Source organism: Malaclemys terrapin, chromosome 2 (genome assembly GCF_027887155.1).
Source record: "Malaclemys terrapin pileata isolate rMalTer1 chromosome 2, rMalTer1.hap1, whole genome shotgun sequence".
Lineage (NCBI taxonomy): Eukaryota > Metazoa > Chordata > Testudines > Emydidae > Malaclemys > Malaclemys terrapin.
Window position 1 is genome coordinate 202,666,981 of NC_071506.1, and position 14,276 is coordinate 202,681,256.

Below are 14,276 nucleotides of genomic sequence, written 5' to 3' on the forward strand. Positions count from 1 at the left end.
ACATGCTGCCTTGAATTTTCCTTATGCTTATACTCCACACCTGTACTTACTAATACAACCCTACACTGGGATAGTCTGTTTTTGGAGAGTTCATACTAGTGCTAATGGAAGTTAAATGTGTCCCTCATTCAGATTTTATATCCTTTTGAATCAGGGATACTCCTTGTTCTCTTGTATTTCAAGGGTGACCCCCTTTTCCATAATGGGACTCCCTTCCATTTAGCAACACAGGAATGGAGGTTGCCCCCCATACCTCCATGGCAGAGAACCCTTATTCTATTCAATATCACAAATGAATTTTATCAAGGTGGTGATCAGGAAAAGGTCTGTCAAATTGTTAAATATAAAACTTCCATTGTCTTTCTTCACTGAAAAAAAATATATATATATGTACCCAAGTTTGAGCCTTAACTGCACTTCTCCATTTTTCTTCTTCATGGAAAGTGGGGGGGAAAAGAGTCCTTACATTTCCATGTTAGAGCCCTAAAAATCACACTATTTTTTTAAACAAAGGACTATCTTAATTTTCGAACCTCAGTGTCCCTATACTCACCCTGCCAAAAATATCTATACTCTTTATAGAATTTCATCAACTTCATACTCTCCTGGCTTCAAAACTTAAACTTTGGCTTATTTCTTCTTAACCCAGCAAGCTTTCATCTCCTCAGCATCCTATGAAGACTCCTCTAGATGACTCCCCAACCTAGCACCTGTTCCTAATAGCAGCAGTAGTGGTGGCAGGTGAGTTGTCCTATGACCTCTGCTGATATCAGTGGTATCAGGCAAGTCATCCTGCAGTGTCCGGCTGAGACTGATAAAGTGGGAGCACAGATCCCTTCCAGTGGGGGCTTGGTGGTCAGCTGGTGAATGGATCTCCTTTTCATTTCTTGAGGAGACCAGGCCTTCTCTGACCCACACTGGCCTTCGCCTCCTCTAGATGTGTAAGGGGTGGAGGAGCAGGTCTCCTTGGCTCCTTTCCAGGACCAGTTTTTCATACTATTGCATGAGCCTGGGAAGTATCAATGGAGAAAAATTTGCAGAAGCAGCTAGTGAACTCCCATTCAGTACAGCAGCAATTTGGACCCATGTGTTCTCCTCCTCAGCATGCTGCTGCAGTGGCAGGTGAGGGATGGGGTGGGGGCTGCAGAGACTACATGGTTAGTCTCCCTTTTGCACCTAGAGAGACAGGGGGACATCAGGGTGCTGTGTAAAAAGGTAGTTCCCTTGCAGCTGCAGCCTCACTCACAGCAATATGGGTACACTTAGATAGCGCTGAAAATTTTAACAGAGCCTTTTGCATTTTTGGGATGGCTGCAAAGAAGTGTTTTGCTCCCTCTCCCTCAAATGTAATCTAATTTCTGTCCATGATTGATTATCACTCCACTATGCATAGGACTGGATAAGGATTTGGGAAAGGCTTAGTGAGTTTATTCTTTGGGATACACTCAAAACTTAATTTATTCATTTTATATGTGTACGGAGAGTGTGATCTTTAAACTATACCCGCCTCCTGTTTACAGAATTAGAGCCCTATTGCATATTCTTTTCATTCATAGCATTTGGTTTATATCGATTAACATTTTCAAGTCTGTCTTTGCAAGGTATACAGTTAGAGACTTGAATTTTTGTTAATAAGAGTGGACATTTTCCTTTATAGGGCCTGCAGGTTGCCGGTGTTTAAAAACAGTTCACACCGGCCTCTTCCAGGTCACCAGTATGACCCCCCAACATGTACACACATTCACAAAGTCTTATGTCACAATTATCAGTCTAGTCAAGGACTGCACAGGACTCTTTTTAGAGTTCCATCAGTGTGTTGCTCCTGAAGTCCAGATACTGGCACCTTTATCTGTGGTGAGTAGAACCTTAATGGCAAGTGATCCCATTGAAACATCGGATTATTCAGTAAAGGTGGCAGAATTTAGTCTTCAGTTGGCCAGAGAGGCCTACCGTTCAATGCCATATTAGAGCTAACTGAATAGATGCTGCATCACTCCCAGCCAGGTATCAGACCACAGCAGAAATCATCCATGCCTCCCCTATTTCACCTCGGCAGACAATTCCCCACATCTATTTATTACTTCTGGTCACTAGTCTGTGTTATTTTCATGCCAGAATTAAACAGTACAGAGGATGCGTAGTGATTTAGGCACTCTCAGTGATCAGAATACTGAAAAGTGAATAAATTAGATTGGTAAATTGGCAGCTGAAAATAAGGAGTTGTCCTGCTACGTCTTAGCAGCAGTAAAGGAATAAAATGGGTAGGAGAAAAAAGTTAGATTTAAAGAAAGATTGAGTCTTAGGCACGATAAACAAATTCTGCTTTTTCAAAGATACACATACCTAGCTTGCAATTTATGGCAAATCTCTACATAAAATTTCAACTGGACATTGCTGTTCAATTTTTTGTGAATCCCTGTCTCTACATGGGGTTTCTAATTACACGCGTCTCTAAAATGTGGTATGGCTTACTGCTGCCAATGAATCTCTACTTCAACTGTTGATATCTATCATGTATCTTAAAGGTTGTGCAATCCTGAACTAGCTTCCTAGTCAGCTAGCTCCCCCGCCCCCAACAAACATAATGTAGGTCCACAAAGTTACTATGATTATTATTATGTAAAGTGTGCATGATCTTCAATTAATGGTGCAGGATATAAGTTTATCCAACATTTATATTGTATATAATACAATACAAATCTCCATATAATAATTTAACCCAATTCTTATTACCCAAATGTGACAGCTAAAGTTACAAACTACACCTAGTTCAAAAATACACTGCATATGACCATTATTTTATGTTTTGTTGTAGCAATTGCAGCATTTCTTGGCCACACCTTAGTGAGCAGTCCACAGCCAAAGAGCTTGCATGTAAAATGCCTTTCACATCACAGAAATGCTGTAATAGCCTCTCACAATTTTGTGCAATTTCCATTCTACTTTGTTCTTCAAGCAACTGAGTAAAATGAAGGGATATGACAAATATTACTGATCAAGAATGAAAAAATAACCTACATTAATAGAGAGGGACATCAGGACACAAAATCCTCCAAGGAGCATCATAAATCCACATGATTTCACTGACCCCCGGAATCTGGATTTAGAGCTCCGAGTTAGCAGAAGGATGTATAAAAATTCATGAAACTAAACAAATTAATTTTAGCTGCACATCTGAAGAGGCTCCAAAGCATAAATTATTCCTTAACAATTAAATTGTAAGATCTTCCTTTTTACAGACAAACATATCAGAAATAACTTGTCTGGAGAAAATGCACATTTTTAGCTAGACCATGCTTCCACCTAAAGATCCAACAAAACAAACATGAAGAGCCTGGGAATCTGAACTCCTCCACTCTTTGAAACATGGTGGAATATTTTGTATAACATGCTTTAAAACAAATTGCATCCCATAGTGCTTTAAAGAGTTAAATAATTCAGGACTGCCCAGTGCATTAAATTACAAAATAAGTGTAAGTTCACTGTATGATGAATAAAATACAATATAAGGCATATAATTAATTTCAGAGAAAAATTAAAAGGCATCAACAAAAGAGGGTAAATAAATTCAGAGATATCTAAAAAGTGCTAGAGAGTTGATGAGATAAAGGAAAGCTGTTTCAAGTGGCGCAATCTAAAAAGGAAAAAGCACTTGCACTAAGGGTAGTAAGACTCCATGAAGGAACAGAAAGTTCGACAAGTGGAGGGGGACTGGTAGGGAAGTAGAGACACAGGTACAAGTAGGCAGAAGGTCATAGATGAAGGATTTTAATTTATGATTGTTAAAAAAAAAAAGTTAAGCATGCAAGGTTCTCGGTTATTTAACTTACTACATTTTTGCAGCATAGATGCGGAACTAGGGCTGCTTGGGGTGCTACTGAACCCCCTGACTTAAAGTTGTTTCCATCATATACAGGATTTACAGTTTGGTTCAATGGTTCTCAGTACCTCCACTATACAAATTGTTCCAGCACCCCTGTTTTTCAGAGATCCTTAAAGAAAAGGAAGGTCTTGTGATTCAGGTACTGGAGTGAGACTCAAGAAGACCTGGGGTCAATTCCCAGCTCTGCCATATGCTTCCTATGTGACCTTGGGCAAATTACTTAAGACTCCCCGTGCTTCGACTCCCCATCTGTAAAATTGGGATAAAATAGTACATCCTTCCTCCCATCCATTGTCCATTTTGTCCATTTATATTGTTGTGTAGACTCTTTGGGGCAGGGACTGTGTCTTATTATGTCTTTCTACAGTACCTAGCACAACAGAACCCCAACCTTGTCAGAACTTCTAGCTGCTACTAACACAATTCAATGGAACATGACTATCGTGCTTCAAAAATATGTATTGTTACTTTTTGATTTTTCCTTGTTCTAATCTGATATTCTATTCAAATATTTAGCAGCTATACTCTCTGGCTAATAAATTCTGTACCAATACCAATTACACTTGGAAGTGCCCCATCTATTGTGTTATTTAAGACGAGACTAAAGAATTATATGTTTGCTGTAGTTTTGCCTAGATTCTTAGTTGATTAGAACTTGTTGAAATTTTTCATATTTTGCTTAATTTTATTTATCAGCAAAAAACAAAAACAAAGGAGAAAAATGTGCAATGCATCTTCTTTTTTCTGATAAGTACTGATACTGTTTTATTGAATTTAGATGTATAGCGACTTGCAACATTGATAAGGACACAAGGTGCCCAAAGAAAATGCATTTTGGCTTTTCATCCCCCCGGATATTGAACATAATGACAACTGAGAATAAAGTTAGTATTGACTTTCTGACCATAACATTCTTGAAGAAATTATATGTAAAGGAACAATCATAATTAGTGAGTCCCCCTCTCTTCCCCTTTCTGGGGAAAAAAAAAAAAAAAAGTATATACATATGCATGGAGAGTAACAAATACATCAAAGAAACTCATGGCTTTGAAAAAGACATATGCCTCCCACATTCTTCTCCTGAATTGTGGAATGGGAATGGTAGCAATGCAGTAGAGGACAAGGCTAGCTAAAAGGTGAGCAGACAGAGCATCCATGAGAACTAGAGCTCAAACATTATGGATACCTGTGCAGTCACAAGAACTTGACAGCCATCCATGCTCCCCCCCCCTCCCCCCCCACACACACACCATCTCTGACAGCACAGTTAAAAGTTGCTAAAATGCTGCATTGGCATTTGTTTCCCACAACTTGCTGCGTGCTCCCAACTTCTCCATTAGCACTGGAAAGTCATAGAGGAGAAGAGTTTACATAGACACAGTTGACATTACATCATGCACAGACCTCATCCTGGCCTTTTATGCAGGGGTAAGTGTCACCTCGAGTATATGGCCCCCTCAACATGAACAGAACAGATCAAGGACAGAGTATACCCCTATACTTCTTCTTGTAAAGCAATCCAAAGTCTTCATTGACACATTAGTGCTAATTTACTTTTTTAATATCTGCTAAACATGATTCTTTAGTTCCATTTGCAGCCTACATAGTAGTGTAGGTAATCCTTCCTGTTATTTATTATTATACCATAGTAACTAAATATATTAATATATAATACCTTGGTCAAATATGATAAAATTTACTAATTTATTGTGACCTAGTCTTTGTCCTATTACGGCAAGGAAAGATCTCCTTCCCCAGCAATTATATTAGAACCAGAAATAGGTTTGCAATTGTCTACAATATTTTGCATTACATTGTGCTGGAAACAGATAAATGAGAGCGTATATTCTGACAGTGTACTTTAATATGCCTTTTTAAAAGTTATTATGCTTACTTTACAGATCTATGTAGACAATTTTTTCTATCATTTGAAGGTGGTCTTAATTTTTCTGAAATGAATACAGAAAGCATGAAAGTCAAACCTCCTTCCTTTAAAACATGATGGATTATGAAATGCATGATTTATAAATGATAAAACTATCAGAGTTATTTCCAGGGTTCACATTAAAATTGGTGGCCTACTGTAAAAAGTGAACAGTTTATTTGATGTGTTTCTCTTAAAGCTTTTATGACATCATAAACTTTTCTGACTCCATGACAAGTATTTTCTAACACATTAAGCAAGCTAGTTCAAATTATTCTTAATGTTATGCCTCTGGTAATAAATTTAGAAGGTGGCATTTCACCTCAGAAATGGAAGAGTATTATTTTAAACAGAAATATAATTAAATTGTGTGCTCAAATGACCTCCACACCTTGAAGGTTGGTTTGCACCGCAACAATTCAGTATTTACTTTACTGCAACTGAAAGTAAAAAGTTCAATAACATGAATGGTTGCACTGTCCTAATTCCCCATCCCTGTTATTAAAACCCACATTACTACAATGTTTAATATAAGAAGACCAATCAGGATGTCTTAGGTAAAATTCCCCATTGATTTCGATGGGACACTGATCAGGTAAGTGCTTGCACTATCAAACCCAAAACAGTAAACGGTTCATCTGACCATGAACAATTTGACTATTACTTATAAAGTTGATATGATGGCTGTAATCATTGTAATTCACACACTATGGTCTTGTTCATCAGAAAAAGTCCTGTCACATTCTCTTTACTTTTGGCCCCATTGTGACACCCAGGCTGATGATAAACGGGGCATTGCACCACAAGAAGCCCCATTACAGTCAATAAGACTCACCATAAGTAAAGCTGTTATTATCTGATCCTTATTCTGTAAATCAGTGGTTTTCAACCTGTGGTACATGGACCCCTGGGTTCGTAAGCTATATCTAAGGTTTACAAAGTAGTCTGCAACTCCATTCAAAATTTTTTAGGGGGTCCGCAAATGAAAAAAAAGTTTAGAAGACCATTGCTGTAAATGACAGTCGGAATTTCTAGTATGTTCCAAGTATATCTACTGTGTTCAATACAACAAAAAGTACAACTCATAATGCAACAAAAATATAAAACACTGCAATGCACAGGAAATTAAAATGTACCAGTGTGCTGTTGATCACAGGATTAACATTAGATATGGAAGCCTTATTTTCACGAATCCAGTGAAATCACTGCTTTTTTCCAATTAGGTACTGGATAAAAAGAAGCCTGAAAGCAACTGGATGTTCTCATATTTGATTTGGGTATTTTAGCATAGAGTGAGAACAATAGGATAAAGATAACAAAACTTTGTATGCCTCAAATAAAAATTGTGCATTTAAGTGTTTCCCTCCCCCCCACCCCCACCCTGACACTCTTCCCCTGTCCTTCCTTCGATTCACAAGCTTGAGGCCTTCTGGTTTAGAAAAAGGTAGCTTTTACCCATCTGGGGACTTTTCCAAGCTCAAACGGCTTTAATATTTATGAAATGTTTATACAGTACCTGCAGTTGATATATTCCCTAAAACAAAACTGGAAACATATCAACAAGCACTAAGACATTGGAGGTTTTTTTTTTTAATGGTTGGGGTTTTTTAGTAACTTGCCTTCCGCCCCACTGCCCCTTTAAATTGTGAGTCACCACCTGGAAGGAAGATCAGAAGCAGATGTCTTATTCACTGCAAGTACAATAAAAAATGTGCCAGTTTCTCTGTGGACAGCTCTTTGTGTTTCACTTACCAAAAAATTTTACTTTTCCTCTGACACAGTTTAATATACAGAATGTGAACGATCACATCTAGAAACCTATATTTGCTTACAAATTACTCAGAAATCCATTACTTTACAACACTAACTATCCAAACCATAAACGTGTTCCCAGACATTGCTGCTTTTGTGTGTGTGTGTGTGTGCGCGTGTGTGTTTCAGTTAAAATTGTGTTGTATTATATCTGTCATAGAAAAAAAACTTCATGGCTTCTTGAGAATGTAGTAGAAAAACATATTACAGTATCTAAGATTTTCAACCATGCTTATCACAATGGTGACTAGTTACTTAACCTGAAAATTCCCTTAACTGATGCCTATAAAATCTAAAGTCTTGTTTATTTTATTTATTCCAGCTTTCTCCATCTCACTAAGAGAAAAGGAACTTAATGTAGGAAGAGTCAATTTAGGAGTAGAAATGCAAATAAACAAACATCATATGAGAATGTGTTTTCAGATACTGGCTTATCATATTATTTAGGTATCTAGATATATCTAAAGTAATTCCATTAAATATACCATTGTATGATCCAAAATGGTAAACAGATTTTAAAAAGGGACAGCTTTCCAGTAATATCCTTCTCCTAGAATAAAGTAAAGGCTTTATTGCTGAAGTATTATTGGAAAGACTGGAAACGGTGTTAATAAAAAGGAAGAGCTAGGTACAAAAAACTAGTATAATTAACAAAAAGCTTGTGTTAGGACAATTTTATGAGGATCCTGTGGAATTTTTTTGCAGAAGTGTCACTCTCAGCCACAGTCTCTTTTCATGAGCAGATATGGCAAACATTAAACATTAATGTAGATGTTTTGTGTGTTCTCAGATTCTAAACAAAAAAAAAAATCAAGCTAAGGAAAGATATAGAAAACATTATACTTACAGCGAAACCATATGCAGGAAAATGTTACTGACAAATTTACATAGTGTACATCCACCACACGTTCTAATCCATGGAATCTACAATTGGAGGTACTCAAACTGGAAACCCAAGTCAAGCATATATAAGTAGCTGTATGTAAATGTTATACCTAAGGATTTTGGGCCTCCATAGACAAATTGGTACAAATTCAGCAAGAACAGAATGTACAAATAAGTTTTTCACTGTCTCAGTAAAAAACAGTACCATAATCTTCACCTGTCTTTTATTTTCCTAGAAAAGAATACACACGCGTACCATAATTATGTCATTATTATAATGTTGACCTTTCCAGCTAGCAGTTAACCTTATGGTGGAGTTTGCAGTACTGCCCTATAATAAGTATCCTACTAGAAACATTTCTTAACTTGGAATATCAACTATCCAATTCATAACTTACAATGGCGTACCAATGGGAATATATATATGTGCTGTTCATAAAAAACTAAAATTATCAGTTATCCAGACCATTGATTACTTGTGTCAAAAATGCCTTGTTTGCCAGTTAGGCACAATTTTTTTTAAAAAATTAGAAAAAATAATTATAAAATTGTACTACTATGCACATACAACATGATTTTTTATGTAGTTTTATTTTTATCTAGGTCTTTCTGAAAGCCATCTTGACAGCATATCAGAAGTGCTAAAACTTTGAAAAACTAAGCAACAGCAATAAGACAGAAAGCATTGTCTGTTAGTTAAAGCACAGGAATGTGAGTTGGGACAGGGTTCTTTTTCAGGCCATGTCACAAACTAGCTATGTGAGTTTGGACAGGTCGCTTAATCACTTTGTGCCTCAGTTTACCCATCCTTACAATGGGGAAAGTCATACTTACCTGCATCACAGGGATGGCGTAAGGCTTAATTAAGCAAGCTTTGGGATGGAAAGTACTACAGAAGTGCACATTACCATATGCAAAGATATGCTTGTCTGTATCTAGTGTTTCTAGGATTTCTTCAGAACCGCTTACTTTCCACTGGAATTTACACAATCCTTCACATTTATGCCTTTTAATTTAATATATGTTTCATTCTTCAGGATGAAAAACAATGACACGCTTGTTTGAGTTACTACCTGCACAGAACAAAACTTCACATCTAATAAATGAATGAGCAAAGGGACAAAAAGATTTTGCAAGTTGATTGGTATTGCAGTTACATTAATTTTCAACTGACCAATCTTTAATAATAAATTACTTAAAAATTCATAGCATTCCCTTTAAATGATCATTTGAGTTACAAACTCTCTTTACATCTAAATAAAGACATTGGGCTAAAAAGTCTCCCATTGTTTTCAACAAGCTTTGTACAAAGCCATTATTTTGTGGTATTCCCTATGTGCCAAGTACTGCCAACCTTGCACACACTATATAGTTCCTTACTCTGCAACTAATCCCACAGAAATCTATGGTGCTACTCATAGAGTAAGCTGCTACTCAATGTGAGTCTGGATAGTAGAATCTGGTACATTATAAATGGCAGGCCAGATCATCAGCTGGTGCAAATCAACACAGCTCTACTAAAGTCGATGGAGCTACACCAATTTACAGCAGCTAAAAATTCATCCTGGTATTTGTGACACTGATGCAACCTTTGGACCAGATCCCGCATTCCTTCTATGTGTGCACAAGGAACTCAAGATTACACTCTATGAGAAAGTGATTCTAGAATTAGTGTTCCTTTTTACTCATAATTCTAAGCTAAAATACTTGATTAAATCATATTACACTTTAACTGGGTGGAAACCAAGAACATATTGTAATTTAAAACTTCTTATATCTTTTTCGTTTTATTTTTTTCGCTACTCCATATTAGTGTTTTATTAGGACAACTTCTGCTTGCCTTACTCATGCAAGTAGTTCCAGTGATGTTTTGGGGCTAACTTACATCCTTACAGCGAGCTCAATTTGGTGTCTGATTACTCCGTGTGGGTCAAGTTTCAAAGACACTTTTGTACTATAGTTGTGTTATTTCCTACAATGAGAATTGTGTTAATTTTCTCATTGATTTAATTCTGTTCTTTATATTGTCTAAGTCATTTCTTTTCCTAGGGTCTGATCTCACAAATCCTTGCTCAAGTGAATATCCCTTACTTGCATACTTAACCCCAAGGCAATCAACAGGACTACACAGATTTAAGGACTAGCTACACGAATGTTTGCAGGATTGGACCCTAAAAATTACTTAGACCAATATTTTGTAATACTGTAGGGACAGGAGCGGGAGAACAAAATTATTGTATATGTGACATCTTTAATCAAGGACTATCCTCTTTATACAATGCTGGATACGTGGATTGCTGCAAATAGCCAATGAATATTTTTCTGGTTACAGATTTATGGAACACTTCCCCGTAAAGGAAAGCATTTTAAAAGAGTATCTAGACATTTATTACAGCGAATATCATTATGCAAATATATCTATAGGCATTTTCTTTTCCTCACATATGTCACTAGAGGTTTAGAGTTGTTTGCTTTCTGAAAATATTACATGCTATGTGGTATTCATTGAAACAACTTTTAAGTACTGAAAGGCAGAAAGCAGTCAGAAGCAGAAATTTCTGAGTTTATCGCCATAAAATGTACACCATTTAAACAACAGAAGTGAGCACTAAATTCACAAGAAAACAGGTACATTTAAAAATATTTCTTAAAATAATGTTATTTCATCATTAAACATTTTACCATGAAATGATCTGCATCAAAACGGGATAATTTTCTTTAGATAATATCTTTGTATAAACGTCAGAATATACAGATTAATCAACAGTTCCGCAAAGCAACAATTTCTATCCACCGTTTACGTCTTCTACAACTTTTAAGGTACTTTTTTATTTTTAAAAATTCTTCTTAGACCCCCCCCCCAAAAGGGTTTATTTAAAACATCGACTCAATCAGCTTTTTGTTATAATTGAATTTTCGTTTATATTAGACTAATATAAATATATTGAAAGGATTTGAATAATAATCACCATATCCCATTGTCCGCTTTTACCTTTGCAATTTTCCTTTTTCAGTATCCATAACCAATCATTGCTCTGCTCTTCCATTATGCTTCCTTCATTGCAGAGTGAGAAGCTTCTTCATTAAATAGCATTAAAAATAGAACACACCCGAACTCCCAAGCGGAGCATGCTCTAACAGTGCTAATGCCACAGTTCTCAAGGTAACCATGCTTAGTTGGGAACTGAGAGGCAAAGTCAAGGTGAGATTAGTAATTTGCAAGCCTAATTGTGCACACAAACTTGCCTTGATCCATGATGAAGACTGTTAAAACAAAAATTAGTGTGCAGTTAAATTACGTGACTGAAAAGTTGAAGGCCAGCTTAACAATTTCCCCCCCCTCCCCACCCCAACAACTAACTTTAATTCTTTGTACTTGGTTAAAATTTGCAGAGTCAATTTTGGAGGATTGTAAGAGAAATACATATTGATTCATACATCTAGTTAAGTGCAGTGTCAGAAGCATCACAATGGCAAATCAAACCACCTACTGTGTTGATATCTGCTCATTTGGCTTCATTACTCAATATGTTTACAGGACTGTCATGTTACAGTAACACTGGGATGCATTTAAAAAAAAAACGCAATGTATACACCCAGGGAGCAGGGAGACAACAGACCCACTATTGAAACATGAACTAGAAATGTGGGGATATTCCAGGTGGTTAAAACAGTAAGTAAACTAAATAACAATAATAACATTAACAAAGTTGCACAAGAATGGGTGCACAGAATGAGTACATGCCTTGTTTATATCTATAAACAATGCAGTTGAAACAATACACATTCAAATATGCATTTTTTTAATAAACAGCAGCAACACAGTAACATTCACTGTTTATGAACATGGTAAACTGCTAAAAATTTTACATTAAACTTATGGCTTCCAGACTATTATTCTCTTGCATGATCACCATATTATAAAATAATGATGCTAACAAAGCACATGGTACACGTTTTGCCAAACAAAATTACTATCCAGTAGGAATACTCAAGTATTAAACCGTCCCAAATGTTTTTTCTTCTAGCAAAGGTAATGCAAAAATCATCCCAATTTTTTAATTAATTTTCACAAATCAATAGATAAGTGTTTAAAGCTTTGATTACTAAAACAGTTGTTAGAATGACTACCTCTTTCTGTATTTCTTATTAAAATTGCTATCTGAAATTTCTCTATAAGGTTGAACTCAATTTCTGAAAAGCAGACGGGGACTAATTATTTTAACTTACTAAAATTGAACAATTACTATTACCCAAAATGCCCTACCATAAAACAATGCTCCTGAAAGATCCTGCAGCACCTATTACCACCTCGATCATCTTCACGTTTGTATTCCCCCCAGTTTTAATGTAATTCTTAAATTATCTGCCATCTGTTATTTACTATGCAACGCAAATGAAACATTTATGGTCTGAATAATAACACTGCATATAGCATCCACTTTATATTTAGCTATCAGAAATGTGTCCGACCTCACCAGGAAAACTTTCTAAACATCTGTCCATATCTTTCCATGTGAACTCTACACAAGGTACAACACTACATACAACATCAAGAAATAAATTAAAACAGTCTTTTTAAATGGCAAATTCATATTTTATTTTGTAAAAACCTAGATACTACAGTGCTCCTGTGCAATACTCAGTTACCAGTCTAGCAATTTCCGAACCAATATCCCCTCTTCCACTAAAATATGAATCTAATGTTGTTGTAAATATCACATCATAAAGTAGGAGCCTTGAAGTAACCATAGATCATTGCATACTGTATGCAATAAACACAAACCTTTGTTCTATTTCTCTGCTCCTCAATCTCCAACACTTAAGCCACGCTGACCTCAAAAATTAAAAATTTGAGGGAGGGTGGGGATGATTTCAACAAAATGACAGAAAACACATGCAAGGGGTGGGGTGGGGGAAGACAACATCATAACAACAAAGAACACACAGCACACGGATGTCCACAGCTTTTTGGATTTACCTTGCCCGCACACTGGATCTGCCCCCAGCTTCTTGGTGGTGTGGGGCTTTTTTGGCGTGTGTGTTTATGTTGCTGCAGCTATGGTGCTGTTACAGTACAGTGGCTGTCTTCCTGAAAGACATGGTCTCTGCCTCCTCCTCCTCCGCCTCGCCCCCTTTGCTACTCGGGAGGAGACGCTACTTCTCTGGGCGCGTGGGTCTGTCTGACTCGCCGAGCGGGCTCCCACTGCCTCTCTCTCTCCCTCTCGCTGCCCTTTATGTATCCCTCTGTCTGTCCTCCCTGCGCTGCCTGTGCTCTCGCTCTATCCCCGACTCTGGCTCTTATCGCGGGCTGTCCTCTCTGCCTGCCTGGCTGGCTGTCTCTCGCTGCCTGTCCCCCCTCTGCTGCCTCTCTCGCAGTCTGCGCTGCCCGCCTGCGAAGCTCCCTCTCTTTCTCCCTCTCCCCGCCCACGCTGCGGCGCGCGGCGCCTGGGACCCGAGGCAGCGCGTTCTGCTCGCGCCGGCTCCGCTCCCCGCGCCCTGCCCCGGCTCATGCTGGCTCGACCCCGGCCGCCGCAGCAGCAGCAGCTGCCAGCGACTCCGCCGCGGCCGCTGCCATTGGCCGGGTCGTGTCCCCTTCCTCCCCAATCCCTCACCCTTACGCCGCGGAGAGGGAGAGGCGCTGCCCGAGCTGCAGCGTGTGTAATGTGTGTGTTTCCTGCACGTTGTGCCATCCATTCACGCTGCCCCCCGCCCAGCCCCGAGCAGACAAAGCCCACGGACACACTAATAAGGAGAAGGCTCATTAATCTC

The 14,276-nt window shown here is 37.9% G+C and overlaps 1 protein-coding gene across 8 annotated transcripts in view; it reads right to left on the bottom strand.

Moving 5' to 3' along the window:
- Positions 1–14,276, bottom strand: part of ARPP21 (cAMP regulated phosphoprotein 21) — a 256,240-nt gene that overhangs the window by 178,427 nt on the left and 63,537 nt on the right. For 2 of the 8 annotated variants that reach the window (XM_054019429.1, XM_054019422.1), the window contains exon 1: positions 13,486–13,959. The exons of 1 other annotated variant lie outside the window; for it this stretch is intronic. The gene's annotated coding sequence lies outside the window, so the exon portion shown is untranslated. Of the gene's footprint in view, positions 1–11,496; positions 11,737–12,771; positions 12,810–13,485; positions 13,961–14,276 lie in introns of those variants that run through there. 5 more of the 8 variants (XM_054019430.1, XM_054019432.1, XM_054019431.1 and 2 more) reach the window with 5 other exon arrangements.